General features: G+C 49.8%; 1 long non-coding RNA gene across 2 annotated transcripts in view; it reads left to right on the forward strand.

Moving 5' to 3' along the window:
* LOC109551234 (uncharacterized) overlaps positions 1-13,134 on the forward strand; it is a 77,068-nt gene that overhangs the window by 21,173 nt on the left and 42,761 nt on the right. The window contains exons 6-8 of one of the 2 annotated variants that reach the window (XR_002177978.3): positions 1,281-1,389; positions 9,738-9,998; positions 10,933-11,168. This is a non-coding gene — a long non-coding RNA (uncharacterized lncRNA). Of the gene's footprint in view, positions 1-1,280; positions 9,254-9,737; positions 9,999-10,932; positions 11,169-13,134 lie in introns of both variants that reach the window. The other variant, XR_012325707.1, reaches the window with a different exon arrangement.

The following is a 13,134-nucleotide window of genomic DNA, read 5'->3' on the forward strand; positions in this document are numbered from 1 at the left end:
GTTTAAAGGAAGGGGCCTTTTTTCCCTTAGGTCTCCTTCCTGGGACCCAGAGGTGCTCACCATTGACCAGGTGAAAGTGTGGGGTGTTTTAGTTTTGTTGGCCTTGGAGTAGAGATTGTGTGTCGAGTGGATCCAAACTGAGGGGATCTCTGTTAGAGGTCACAGAGCCAAGACACCCTGAGGTGGCCGTTTGTCCCATTGCCTTTGGTTTCAGTTAAGGCACCCAGGAAGCTCTCTTTAGAGTGTAATTCACCTCAGTGCCAAGGATGAAGTAACACATTACCGCCTTGGTGAGAAACAGTCTATGGGACCTTTGGCAATGAGCCTTCAAGGGAGGTAATACAGAGCCAATGTGGAGTTTTTAAAAGTCCTTGGATAGCAAGGCTTTATTTAAATGGCAAAACATGCCCATACTCTTGAATAGAAAGACTCAATTTTGTAAAAGTGAAAATCTTTCCCTAAATAAATCCAATTCAGTGTTATTCTAATCAGTGTTTTAAATTTGGCCAAAATAGTATTAAAATTGATTTGGGAAAAATAAAGTTGGGAGGAGAACCAGGAGAAATTAAAAAAATAATTTTTTAAATAAGAGAATAGGACTTTAGATATTAAAGTACATTTTCAAGGGCACATAAAGGGGCCCCTGGGACCCTTAGCTTGAGCAGGTCCAGAGGATGGTCCTCTTTGTTCCTGTATCCTTGGCCGCTAAGCCCCTGGACCAGGGCTTGGAGGCTGTGCTGCTCAGACCCCAAGCCGCCCTGGCTGCTCTGCGCCGGTGCTGGACAGGGTATTCTGGGAAGCCAGAGGAGTTGCCCACTGCCCACTGCCTTCAGGTTGCTCACAGACACACAGGTGGCTTCAACTCACTGGGGGGCCTTGTTGCAAAACCTCCTCTCCTACAGATGAGACTCATAAAGAAATTTCACCAGTTCCTGGTACCTGGCCTCGCCCTCACCCCAGAGGCTAGGGGAGTCATCAGGCCAAGGAAGGTCTTGAGTAGGAAGGCAGCCTGCTGCGTCAGGCACTGCCGACACATGGAACTAGGCTCCTCTGGGTTATTGGGTGTGGTACACACACTGGTTATGACCTGGGTCCTTGTGTTTTGTCTTCTTTGTCTCCACCCAAAATTCAATGCGTTAATGTAAAGGATGGGGAACAATCAGGATCAACATGTGGTTCAGAGGAAAGCTGAACTGATCGAGACTGGGTATGACGTTTCTCTGCATGTTGGTGGCCTGTCCTCCCTCATCCCTCTCCCCACCCTCCCCTCATTCCCACAGATAACTGAGAGTGAGGACTATTCCAGAAAGCAGTGGGGATCCAGACACGTGGACATCCTTAATCCCTCCAACAGTGTTCCTGGTAGCCCTGAGCTCCATTCCCACAGAGGTCAGTTGATTCTCTTGCTTCTCTATGGATTTGCTTGGAGGGCAAATGGTTTGGAGTGAGTGTTGGAAGCAAAATCCCCCAGCAGAGGTTTCTCCCCCTTCTGGAAAACATACTTTGTTTTTGTCAAACACCACGTATTCAGAGAAAGTTGCCTTTTGTCTCAACTGGGAGCAGACTTTGGTGGGCCTGAGGTGGATTTCTTTATTTTAAAATAAATAAATTTATTTATTTATTTTTATTTTTGCCTGCGATGGGTCTTTGCTGCTGCACCGGGCTTTCTCTAGCTGCAATGAGTGGGGGCTACTCTTCATTGCGGTGTGTGGGCTTCTCATTGCGGTGGCTTCTCTTGTTGTGGAGCATGGGCTCTAGGTGCGTGGGCTTCGGTAGTTGCGGCACGCGAGCTCAGTAGTTGTGGTGCACGGGCTTAGTTGCTCTGTGGCATGTGGGATCTTCCCAGACCAGGGCTCGAACCTGTGTCCCCTGCATTGGCAGGCAGATTCTCAACCACTGCGCCACGAGGGAAGTCCCCTGAGGTGGATTTTCAATCTTCTTTGCCTGCATCTGACTCAGAACTGGTGGATGGAGTCATTGCGGGGTGTGGGAGAGAAAAAGCAAATTCGCCGGAGGTATCAGCCCTGCCCCCAGCAGAAGGCTGAGTGGGGTCTGGAGTGTTGACACTCACGGGCTGAGGCTGAGATCAGCTGTCACTGCAGACAGAGCTGTTTCTTATTTTAATACTGCGGCATAAACTGAGAGACTGCAAGTGCAGCTTCCAGCAGGGGCTGCAGCTCAGGGCTCTTAATATGTCCTTAGAACAGGTCTGCAGAGACTGGCTTCCTGGGAGCCGCAAGAGCTGGGGGCCTCGTGCTCAGCACCACACCCCCTCCTCCCAGGCCCTGCCTGCTGCATTGCACCATTGATTCAGTGAAGACATCATCCTCACCCCCTTTGGAGAGCAGCTCGCTGCTCTGCTCTGACAATTAGACTAGCTGCTGCAAAGAAGCACTCATCCCCGCTGACATATGGCTGTTTAAAGTGATCAATTGCATTAGCAAATTTCTTATTAGCTCTGCTGTCAGGAGGGAGCTCCTGCCACATTAGCTCGCTGAGGTTGATGCATAACTTCCCGGCTGTTAATTACCAATGCCAAGGACTAGAGATTCAGAGGCTGGTGAGTGGGTGGGTGGAGGCTCCCATTCTCTCTTACGCCTCCCGTGGGAGGTCAGGGAAGCTGGGGCTTGGTGTTGAGCTTCTCAGGTCTGACTCTGCAGTGGCTCTGCACTTTGGGCTCCTGATCTTGGGGGGTAGGGCCCAGGATGCCCAGTACCATCTGGGTTGATGGAGGTTGGGTTGTCCAATAGGGCCTCCGGGATTTGGCAGCTTGGAATCTGCACAGCGTCTCTTTTGGAGCTGCATTTTCGAGGCAGAGCCTGGACTGCATCCCAGAAAGTTTCTCTGGCCTCTCCTTGTGGGGTTCAAGGCCGCCGATCCTCCTCATTCCTCGTCCCCTCACTCCAGACAGCTCAAGAGTCTCCTCCCTGAAGGTGACCTCATGTTTCCTGCTCAGATCCTCTTTTGGTGACTATCCAAAGAACTGTATATTCAGGATGTTAAACCCCCGACTTCCATGGGCTCAGGCTTCCCTTTTGGATGAGGAATTGCATAAAACTCACACGCACTGGGGAACGAAATAAGAGGAGGCGAATTTCAAATCCTTGTTTTACCTATTGCCCCAGACTAGTAAAACCATTCGGAGGGTCTCTGATTCCTTTGAGAATCAGACAGAACGCACACGTGTGCATTCAGTTTGGGGACCCTCTGCAGCCTGTTTATGAATCCCCATTTTATAAGTGCCCTTCCCAAGCCCATGGGAGCAGCTGATGCCTGGGAAGGGACCAAGTGGCTCCTGCCACAAGAAGTGAGGTCGGCTCCTAAAACAGCAGCAGAGCCAGCTCTCCAGGGCAACCCCAGGCCCTGTTTGGGTAAAAGCTGCAGGATGCAATTGCATCATTCCTTGGGTTACATTAGATGTGGTGAGACTGAGACATGGGCTTAGGGCAGCACTGACTTTGTGGTCAGGTCTGCATTAACTACTCCTTCTGAGAAACCTGTTCCTGTGGTTGGGAGGCTGCTGGTCCTGGTGTGTTCCTGCTGAGATGGGAGGTGGGAAGAAGGAGAAGGAAGCAGAGACTGCGGCAGAAAAAAGAGAAGATTCTGAGATGGGTGCGGGGGAGGGTGTGTGTGTGTGTGTGTGTGTGTGTGTGTGGAGAGAGAGAGAAGGGGGTAGGGAAGAGTGCTGAATTCCTCATTATTCAGCCTAAGGATGCTTGAGATGGAATCTCAGAAAAATTGTGAGGATGGATTTGCACTCTTTCACACACACGGCCTCAAATTCTGCATCATCTTGAGCTTTGGTAGGTAGGCGTAATGCTCTGCTCTGTGAAATCAAGAAAACGCTCTCCTTTCTTGTCAGCTCTCAGAAGGCTGGGCTTTAGGAAATCCCCCAGGGAGAGTGGAAAGGTGGAAAGAGGTCCTCTAAGCACGTGAGGGGGCTACCAAATTATTTTCCAGGGCCCCAGATTGTTTCCATGTTTGCAGGAGGGCAAAAATGCTGTGATAAGACCAGACCCAGCGGGATTATTCTGAGGGATGAAAGACACTGACGGCCAACATGGACTGCCTCCTTCTCTGTATTTAGGAGAACGTCTTAACTCTAGTCCAGACCCCGACACAGCCTCGGGCCCGCAGGCTGTCCAGGGCCCATCCTCACCCTTCCCTTCCCCAACCTGTTCCCTCCTCCCTCCAGGCTGATGCAGTCATTAGCTAGGCTCTTGTTCCAAGCCTCGCCTAGCATCTGCTGGTTTCCCAATCTCCTTCCGGGATGGCCCTGCTTGGGATCCAGCCCCACCAGTCTGACCTGCTCGCCATCCCCTTCAGGCATATAGACCCCCGTCCCATCAGGTCTGTTCCAGTTCTGACACTCGGCTCATTTTTGAGGGCCCCTCCTTGGGCTTTCTAGGTCCACAGCGTAGCCCTCCTGGCTTTTCCAGCTCCACGTTCCAGAAACTGGGGCATGATAAGCTCCCCCTCGCACCCCCCCGCCAGTATCCCACGTACTCCTCCCTCACTCTCAGGACAAACATCGATCTGGCCACCAAGGGCGGGTAATCAGAGATGTTGAAAGGGCTCAGGATTTTGTGAGCTTGTGAAGAGATGACTCAGACAGACTTGGTTTCTCTGAGGACCACTGGCCTGGGTTTAAGTCTGTCTTCTCCCTGCCTGTGAGGAATGGCCAAGACTGGGCCCTGAAGCACAGGGGTCGGTTCAGAGAAAGAAGAACCCTGTTGGCTGCCAAGAAGATGAAATTCTGTAGCGGCTCATGGGTGAAGGGAAAGAAACCCATCTCTGGAAATGGGTTCCAAACATCTACCATCTGTTCTGTGTGGTCTCTGCGGTCCTCCTTTCCAGCTCTGGGATTCAGGCACTGCTCGCCCTGGCTGCCCCAGCCCATGCCTCTCGCTGGTTTATAAAGTTAGGTGCTCTTTGCCTGGGTCTTGGGGAGAGGCAGCATCAGTGGCCCAGGAATGTTGGAAGCATGGACCATGGTTCTCTAAGAACTTAACTTCCTTTCAGAAGAGAATTTGCGATGGGGGAAATTGACCACCCCCCACCCAGTTCCCTGTTCTAAGACCCCTGTTCCCCGTAACAACCGGAGCTCCATGGACAGGAGAGAAAACAACTAAAAGCAGCCTCCCCTCCCGGCCCCCAACTCTCTCTGTCCCCTTTATGTGTTTTATTTTTGTCATAGCACCTGTCATGGTCTTTTATTTATTTGTGTATTTGTTTACTAGGTATTGTCTTATGTCTGTCTCCCTTTACTGCCCCCTCTTCCATTAGGCCTTGTTTTGTTCACTGCCACATGCCCAGCACCCAGCACAGCGCCTGGCCCACAGTCGAGGTGTACAGTCAGTATCTGTTGATATGAGGAGCAGTGGTTAGGATTTGGAGAGGAGACCAGGACCAGGGAGGCCATCAGTGCAGAAAGAGTTAGTGGGACATTTGGCACCGTCCTCTTCATTACTCTTCAGAGGCTTTCCACGGCCAAGTGGATAAAGTCCAGATTTGTTATCCTGACGTGAAAAGCCCCAGTCTGCCTTCCTAGGCTCATTTCTTGCCAGCCTCCCCTTAAGCCTCCAAGGCTTCCGCCTCTCCAAATTGCTAAACGGTCCCCATATTCCCAAGTCCTTTCGCGTGTGTTCCTGTGCATGTTCCCACCAGAAATGCCTTTTGTGTACACAATTAGGAATTAGCATATCTATTTTTACCATGACTGTGAGGATTGAAGGCTGTAGTATAGGACAAACTCCTAGCACAGTGCTTTGCCAAAATGAAGTCCTCGCTAAATGCTGCTTAGCATCCTTTCCCTTCCTGTCTGTCTAGGGAACCCATTAGCACAGGGGGCCAGTCCTCTGTGAAGTCTCAGGCCCAGGGAATTGAATCACCCCCAGACCTCTACAGTGCTTTGTTCTTCCCACAGTTAGAGACCTGTTACGGGGTCTGTGTCCCCAAGCTGCCACCCAGGGCAGAGGCATCTGTGTCTCCTTTGTGCTTAACATCATGCTTGGCACACAATGGGTGCTAAATAATGTCTGTTGAGTAACTGGAGCCAAGGTGGGTCTGGAGGTGTTGGGGAGGAAGGTCAGTATCTGTGCCCTCCTGGGCTGGGAAATTTGGGGGAGGAGGGTGGCGGTGTCTCCCCCTCCATTAGGAGATGGCCTAATCAGCCATCTGGGTACACTGGCCATGAAATCAGAATCTGCATCCCAGGTACTACAGCCACATCCAATTTTCCATCAATGAAATATTCAGCCACTCCACAGCCACGGTCTGCTCTGCGCCTGAAAGGGAGGGGCTCGCGTCTGCTCAGTGCCTGTCTCCCACTCTTGCCCTGCACACACCTGCCCTCGATCCCCAGACCAGGCCCTTTGTTATCCTACCTCTGTGCCTTTACTGATGCTCTGTGCCCCAAGCGTCACCCCCCCCAAATAAGGACGACCCTTCCTCCTTCTCCTCCTTCCTATCCAGCTCCAACCCACTCTTCCCCAAGGCCCACCATCTCCGTGAAATCTTCATTAGAAATGATCTTTCCCTCCCCTGGACCCCAAACACACATCTGAACAGCAAACACACACTTCACCATCCCAGCCAGGTGGGATTAGTTCCTAACTGGACGTATCCTAGTTTGTATGGGATAAAGACCTTTGGCTCAAAACGATGGTTTGTTGCTGCTTGGCTTTCCCCTCTGTAGACTGGGATTGGGGCTGGGGTAGAAAGAAGGAAGGGGAATTTCCAGTGAAAACAATAGGGGACTTTCAGGGACCTCTGCCTGGCTTGGAACCCTAAAGCCTCCCCACTTTAACCAAGGGCAATTCTCCAGTCTTGCCCCTACTCTAGACCAATTGCTCTGCAGGGGCAGGGCAGGGGAAACCTTTTGGTTGAACACACAGTGATCTCCAGCCACAATGCCCTGCATCCGGGAGCACGATGACTGCTGTTCAATGTGGTGAGTTCGGGGATGTTATGAGATTGCCAAGTGACACAGCGATGAGCTGAAGGCCATACGTGGCAGAAGAAGGGGTATCAGTGAGGGGCCCCTTGGCCAACCCTGGATGATCAGAGCAATAGTGCCTGGCTGCATGCATCTTGAAATTAGGTGTGAATAAGACGTTTGAAATCAAGTCTAGTTTTCACACACTACTCGTATGATTTGTTTTGCTTTGTTTTGTTTTTTTGCGGTACACGGGCCTCTCACTGTTGTGGCCTCTCCCGTTGCGGAGCACAGGCTCCGGACGCACAGGCTCAGCGGCCGTGGCTCACGGGCTTAGTTGCTCCGTGGCATGTGGGATCTTCCCGGACCGGGGCACGAACCCGTGTCCCCTGCATCGGTAGGCGGACTCTAAACCACTGCGCCACCAGGGAAGCCCTACTCGTATGATTTTGATCCTATGGCTCCTAGGTGGCCGTGCCGGCTAGCGCATTGCCGCAGGATGGCGTGTGGAGTATGGGGATACAATTTGGATTTGGAGTCAGGGGGATGGGGCTTGAATCCAGGCTCTGCTCTTTGCTCAGCCGAGTGACCACAAGGCAGACCTTTACCTCCCCGAGTATTGGTGTAGACACGCATGTTGAGTGTTTGTGTGTGTGATGTGTTTAGCTCTATCCATACAACACTTTCATTTTTTTGAGCATTCTTTATGTGCTAAGACCTATGTCGAACACTTTCTTTTTGGTACCCTCATTTAGTCCCCACAACAACTCTGGGAGGAAGATATTATTATCCCCATCTTAGAGTTGAGCAAACAGAGAATTAAAAGAGAGGTTAAGTAACTTGCCATAAAACCCATTAACTAAAGCGTAGGTCTGGGATTCCACGTCAGGGTTCCCGAGCACTGTGAAATTTTGCGCTCCTGTAAATGGCAGTAAAAATCTCTCCATCAGTGTGTCTGAAGAGGAAGTAGGATAATCTATATGAAAGAGTCTGGTAAACTGGAAAGCATTCTTTTCCAAAGGAGAAGACTCAGTTCTTGCCCTCAAGCACTTTATAATCCGGCAGAACTGATCAATAAGATCTGTGCGGTGCTTAGATGAAACCAGGTGTCAAAATGTCCAGTGCACACCTTCGCTGAGTGATCCAGCTTCTCATCATCACCAATGGGACAAACAGCCATGGCGTGACTCCTGACACCATGGCATGCCACGGGAAGGCCACTGCCTCACTTTCATAGTATATTCTTGCCTCGGAATATTTAGCCTGGATCAAATCAGACAAATCCAGTTTGTGGGACATTTTATAAGACTCTTTAAAGATGCCAATGTCATAAACAAGAACAACAAACGCAGGGAGACTGTTCTAGATTAAAGGAAACTAAAGAGACATGACAATTAAATATACTGTGTGAATCTTGATTGTATCCTGGATTTTTTTTTTAAAAAGCCATAAAGAATATTTTGGGAGAATCAAAGAAATTTAAATATGTTCTATAAGCTAATATTACTGTATCAATGTTCAGTTTCTTAGGTGTGATAAGGATATTGTGCTTATAGGAGGAATTACTGGAGGAATGGTTCTTAAGTGTTTAGGATGAAGTGTCAGGATATCTGTGAATTTTAAATGCTTTTGTAAAAAGAAAGTGTATGTATATAGTATATAAATATGTGCATATTTATATAAATATTTATATACTTGTATAAAGACAGAAAAAAAACAAATGACAATGTTAACACTCGGTAAGTCTAGATGAAAGATTTATAGGTTTTCCCGCATTATCTTTTCAAGTTTTCTCTAGGTTTGAAAATTTCCCAGTAGAAATCGAGAAGCTGAGCAGATAGGTTTAATAGGGAGGGCCAGTAACTTACCATAAAATCCATGAATTAAAGGGCAGGTCTGGGACCCGATGCATGTTACAACGATAAGGGGCGATGGCTATTGAAAGAAACCTAGAGCTGAACACCTTTATCATATAAAAAATATCTCCACCAAACTTCTTTGTTGGCTCCACTTTTTACTCAGTGGGATAGCTTAAGAGGGGGCCCACAGGGTCCCAGGGTCTAAGGTAGCTTCTCCACTGTTCTACAGGTGTAACTCTTCTATTTTGTTTTTCATCAGGACTGCTTTCCCTTTGGCTACTGTGTAGTCAAAATCATCCACTGCCCCAGCCTCCAGGTTCCTAGGAGACAAGGATCAACATCCTAACAGAAGCTGGGAATCCTCTGTGGCCTCATGGTTTCCATGGTGCTAACAAAGCCCATCTTTACCCACAGGAGGGACGAAATGCCGAGGAGAGGACCTGCAGCCACCTCGACTGTGGGCCACTAAGATGCTTGTTTAAAATGCCCCATACATAAAGGGCCAGGGCCAGGGCAACTTATTTTACCCAGCACCGCAGGCAACACTGCAGTGCACCAAAGTTTGAGATCTAACAGTCTAGGCGAAAACCCAAACCTCTAAAGCTGGCATTCAAGGCCTGCAAAGCTTGGCTCTCTTACTCCCCAGGATTACTTTCCCCTCCAGCCTGGGCCTTTGCGCAGACCCACGCTTCCCTGGAATCCTTCCTCTCTCCCCTCAATCCATGTGATGCCAATTCAGCTTCAACTCCGGCTTCCATGATCACCCCGGCCCACGTCCCAAGGGTTGCTCCCTTTCCCATTGATTTCATTCAATGTGAAATTGGTGGCACCTGATTTAATACTTTATGATACACTACTACGGTTTTCACTTGCTTTGGTTGAGTTAACGTCATCCTCCTGCCAACCTGTGAAATTCTTTTTTTTCTTTTTGCGGTACGCAGGCCTCTCACTGTTGCGGCCTCTCCCGTTGCGGAGCACAGGCTCCGGACGCGCAGGCTCAGCGGCCATGGCTCATGGGCCCAGCCGCTCCGCGGCATGTGGGATCTTCCCGGACCGGGGCACGAACCCGCGTACCCTGAATCGGCAGGCGGACTCTCAACCACTGCGCCACCAGGGAAGCCCCTGTGAAATTCTCGAGGGCAGGGATCCCATCTTTATCTCTTGCATCCTCCTCCGTTCCTAGGACAAGGTTAAAGTCCCAGGTAGGTCCTCAGAACCAGGCTGCTAATAATCGAATTGAAGGAAATTTGGGAGAAGAACGGTGTGAAAGAGAGGCTGTAGGGGAGAAAAGGGAGGGAGAAGATGGGCTCCGGCTGTAGCAGTTTTCATGCAGGGCATGGCCACTTCCATTGAGTCTGGGATTCCAGGCTCTGTGGATGGATGTTGTTAGGGTGACCATCCCTCCCCTCCCCCATGACTATTTGCATTTCGGGCTGGGCTGCTTTGGGGGGGGGGTCTCTGCCCCTCCCCCCCATAACAATTTGCATCCAGGAATTTACATAGATGTGAAGGAGCTTTCTGAGAGGAGGCAGGGCCTGGCCACCTTGCCATTTTCCTCCTTTGTTGTTCAAAGTCACCTGTGGTGAACCTGGACCTGGAGGTGTGGGCAGTGGAGCCCGGTTGCCGAATAGTATGGCTGCTCCCCTGAGTAACTGGACTTCTCCCTGAGGCTCTCAGTAATAGCAGTCCTGTAGCTCCTTGGTGACCTACCTGGGATTCCTCCACCGACGTCTGCCCAGCTATGCTAGAAGCAGTTGAGACCAGCAAGTAGGGCTGTGTGGGGAGAGGGTCACTGTGGACATTTTATCATAAATGTAAACGGGATCTCCCTTGTAGGCCCAGGAAGGGGAAACCTGCCACATTCATGCTGCTCCCAGGTCCCCTTAGGCTGCTCCCTGTCTGGACCGCCCTCTCCCCAGGGTGATGCTTGGTAAACTCCCCGGGGGGACCTGGCTGGATTCCCCACGGTGGAGGAAGACTCTGCTTGAAGGCCTCTGTAAGCAGGTCTGTCTCCTGAGTGAAATGGGAACCATGACTATCTCCCAGGGCTGCGAAAGAGGAAAACCAGATCTTATTCAGGCCAAACAAAGGGCTTGAAATTGCTTTACTTCTGTCTCCCCACATGTCTCCGATAAGGCTGGCAACCCGGAGCCCTCCATCTCAGAGCACCTGGACCAGCGGGTCCCCCGGATGGTGCTGAGGGCATGCATCCCAGGCAGAGGGACTGCTCCGAGCCGTCTGGGTTGCTTCTCAGCCTCGAGTTCCCGCTCGGACAAAGGATGTACTCAACCATAACGCCCATGGGACCAAAGGCAAGGCGGCAGGTGGAAGCAGAGCTGCAAAGATAGAAGTCGTTGGAGGAGCACGGAAAGGTCAGTGACCCTGTGAAACCGAAACACTGTTTGGAGGTTTAGACAGGGAGAGCCAGGAAGCACGGAGCGGGCTCCTAGTGGAAGAAAGGTGAAAAGAGAAAAATCAATGATGCGGGAAGCTCCTCCTCACATCCTTCAAACGGCTGCTGGGGGAAGAGGGGGAGGGCGCGCAGGATCCGGGAATGTATTAGCTGCCTGATCGCGTTACCAAGGGAGTTGTGGAGCCCCAGTGCCCGGCCGCCTCTCACGAGACGGCAGATAATTACGGACGGGTCTCTGGTTTGACACAGCTCCGTCTCAGGGAGAGGGATGGAATATATGACCCCCTTCAAGGCCCCCTTATCTGTACCAAAGCAGGTTACCGCAAGACAAAGAGAATTCTGGCAGCTATCATATAATTAGTTGTGTTGTATGCTTCCTTTAGCTTTTAAGAGAATCTCCCAACGAAAGTCCTAAGTGCTCAAGACCACAAAGAATTTGAGTTCGCTCCCCGTCCCCAGCTGTCTTTTATTTAAATAATAAAAGCTCCAGGCTCCTGAAATCTTGATGCAGTGGCTTGATGGGTAACAAGAGCAGGATCTTTAGCTTTCATTAGAAACGCCTGTGTTTCTCTTTGGTTAAGGGAGAGCGGAGTATGTTGGAATATTAATGCAGAGTATTTAGATGAGGCTCTTAATTTGAAAAGAATGTGAGAATTAATGCTTAAGTTTAATCGGAGCCTGAATCATCACAGATAGATTTTTACCCTCTTTTCCTTAATCAGTTTCACCCGAATTAATTCTTCTGTGGCTAAGTCTTGTTGCATTAGATAGTCTGCTGATTATTTCCACAATCAAGAGACTGTATATTCATGCATCTTTAATAAGGGAGGACTGCAGCCTTTCTCATAAGTGATCCTGCTGGTTGGCAGTTGCAGCAGCTAAAATAATTATAGAGCAGATTACTTACCTTTAAAGCATTGTTTGCTGTCATATTCATGCTAGGTGACAATTTGGAAGAGCTCCTAAGGCTGCTGTAATCGGGAAGAGGAGCTGGGTATTTAACTGGCAATTTTCAATGTCAAGTGCTGTTTATTCATAGGTCAATGCCTTTTTAAAAAAATAAAAAATAAACACAGGGGTAATTTGGTCCTGCTGGCTGATGAAGCCATGTGCTACAGACTTGCAGGCCATTCTAATTCTATGCTTAGTTTAAAACCTTGACTCTTAGAAGGATCTGCTTCTGAAGGCTACGGGGCACCTTCTGCCTTCAACCATGACTGGTCCAAATGTGGTTCCTCATGTCTGATTATGACTTGTGTGATGGGGTGCTCTCGTATCAGACTCTGCAATCTAGAAGGCTTGAAGCAGGGGACACAGTCATTTCAAAGCCTCAGCTGTTTTCTGTTTAGCAAGAGGACAAAAGGAAATCCACCTAAGGGAATAGACTGCTTTTTATTTTGGGAAAAACACTGGGCTTTTTGATTATGCAGAGGGAAGGTTGGCGTTATTCCGGCATGGACAGGTTGAGACAAGAGGAAAGCAATGGTTATGCATACCAATACAGAAGGCTCTCTTTCTAGTGGGCAGACAGAACCACCACTCGTGGCAGAATTTCACATGGTGGAAGAGAGGCTTTCCTCTTCTCTCTTGGGGAAAACAGAGTTGGGGCCTGAACTCCAGGCAGGGGAGATCTGGCCAGTGGCCCTCCTGCCTGTGAGAGTTGGGTTAGCTCTGCAGTCTGATGGTGGCCGGGAGGCAGTGTGGGGCTGGGGGGAGGCACACAGGGCACCCAGGCCATGGGTCAGTGGACTCTAGGAGAGCCTGTAGGCAATCTCCAACTTAACTGTTTTCCTTGTGTAATTTTAACTCTCTTTTGTCAACCCCAAGCCTTCAGCGGTTTTCTTAACCTTACAGCCTTAAAAAAAAAAAATAAGAGCCCGTATCCACATTTGGAACAAAGGTGGGGCAGGAGAATGTGCTTTTCC

This window comes from Tursiops truncatus, chromosome 14 (assembly GCF_011762595.2).
Source record: "Tursiops truncatus isolate mTurTru1 chromosome 14, mTurTru1.mat.Y, whole genome shotgun sequence".
Taxonomy (NCBI): Eukaryota; Metazoa; Chordata; class Mammalia; order Artiodactyla; family Delphinidae; genus Tursiops; species Tursiops truncatus.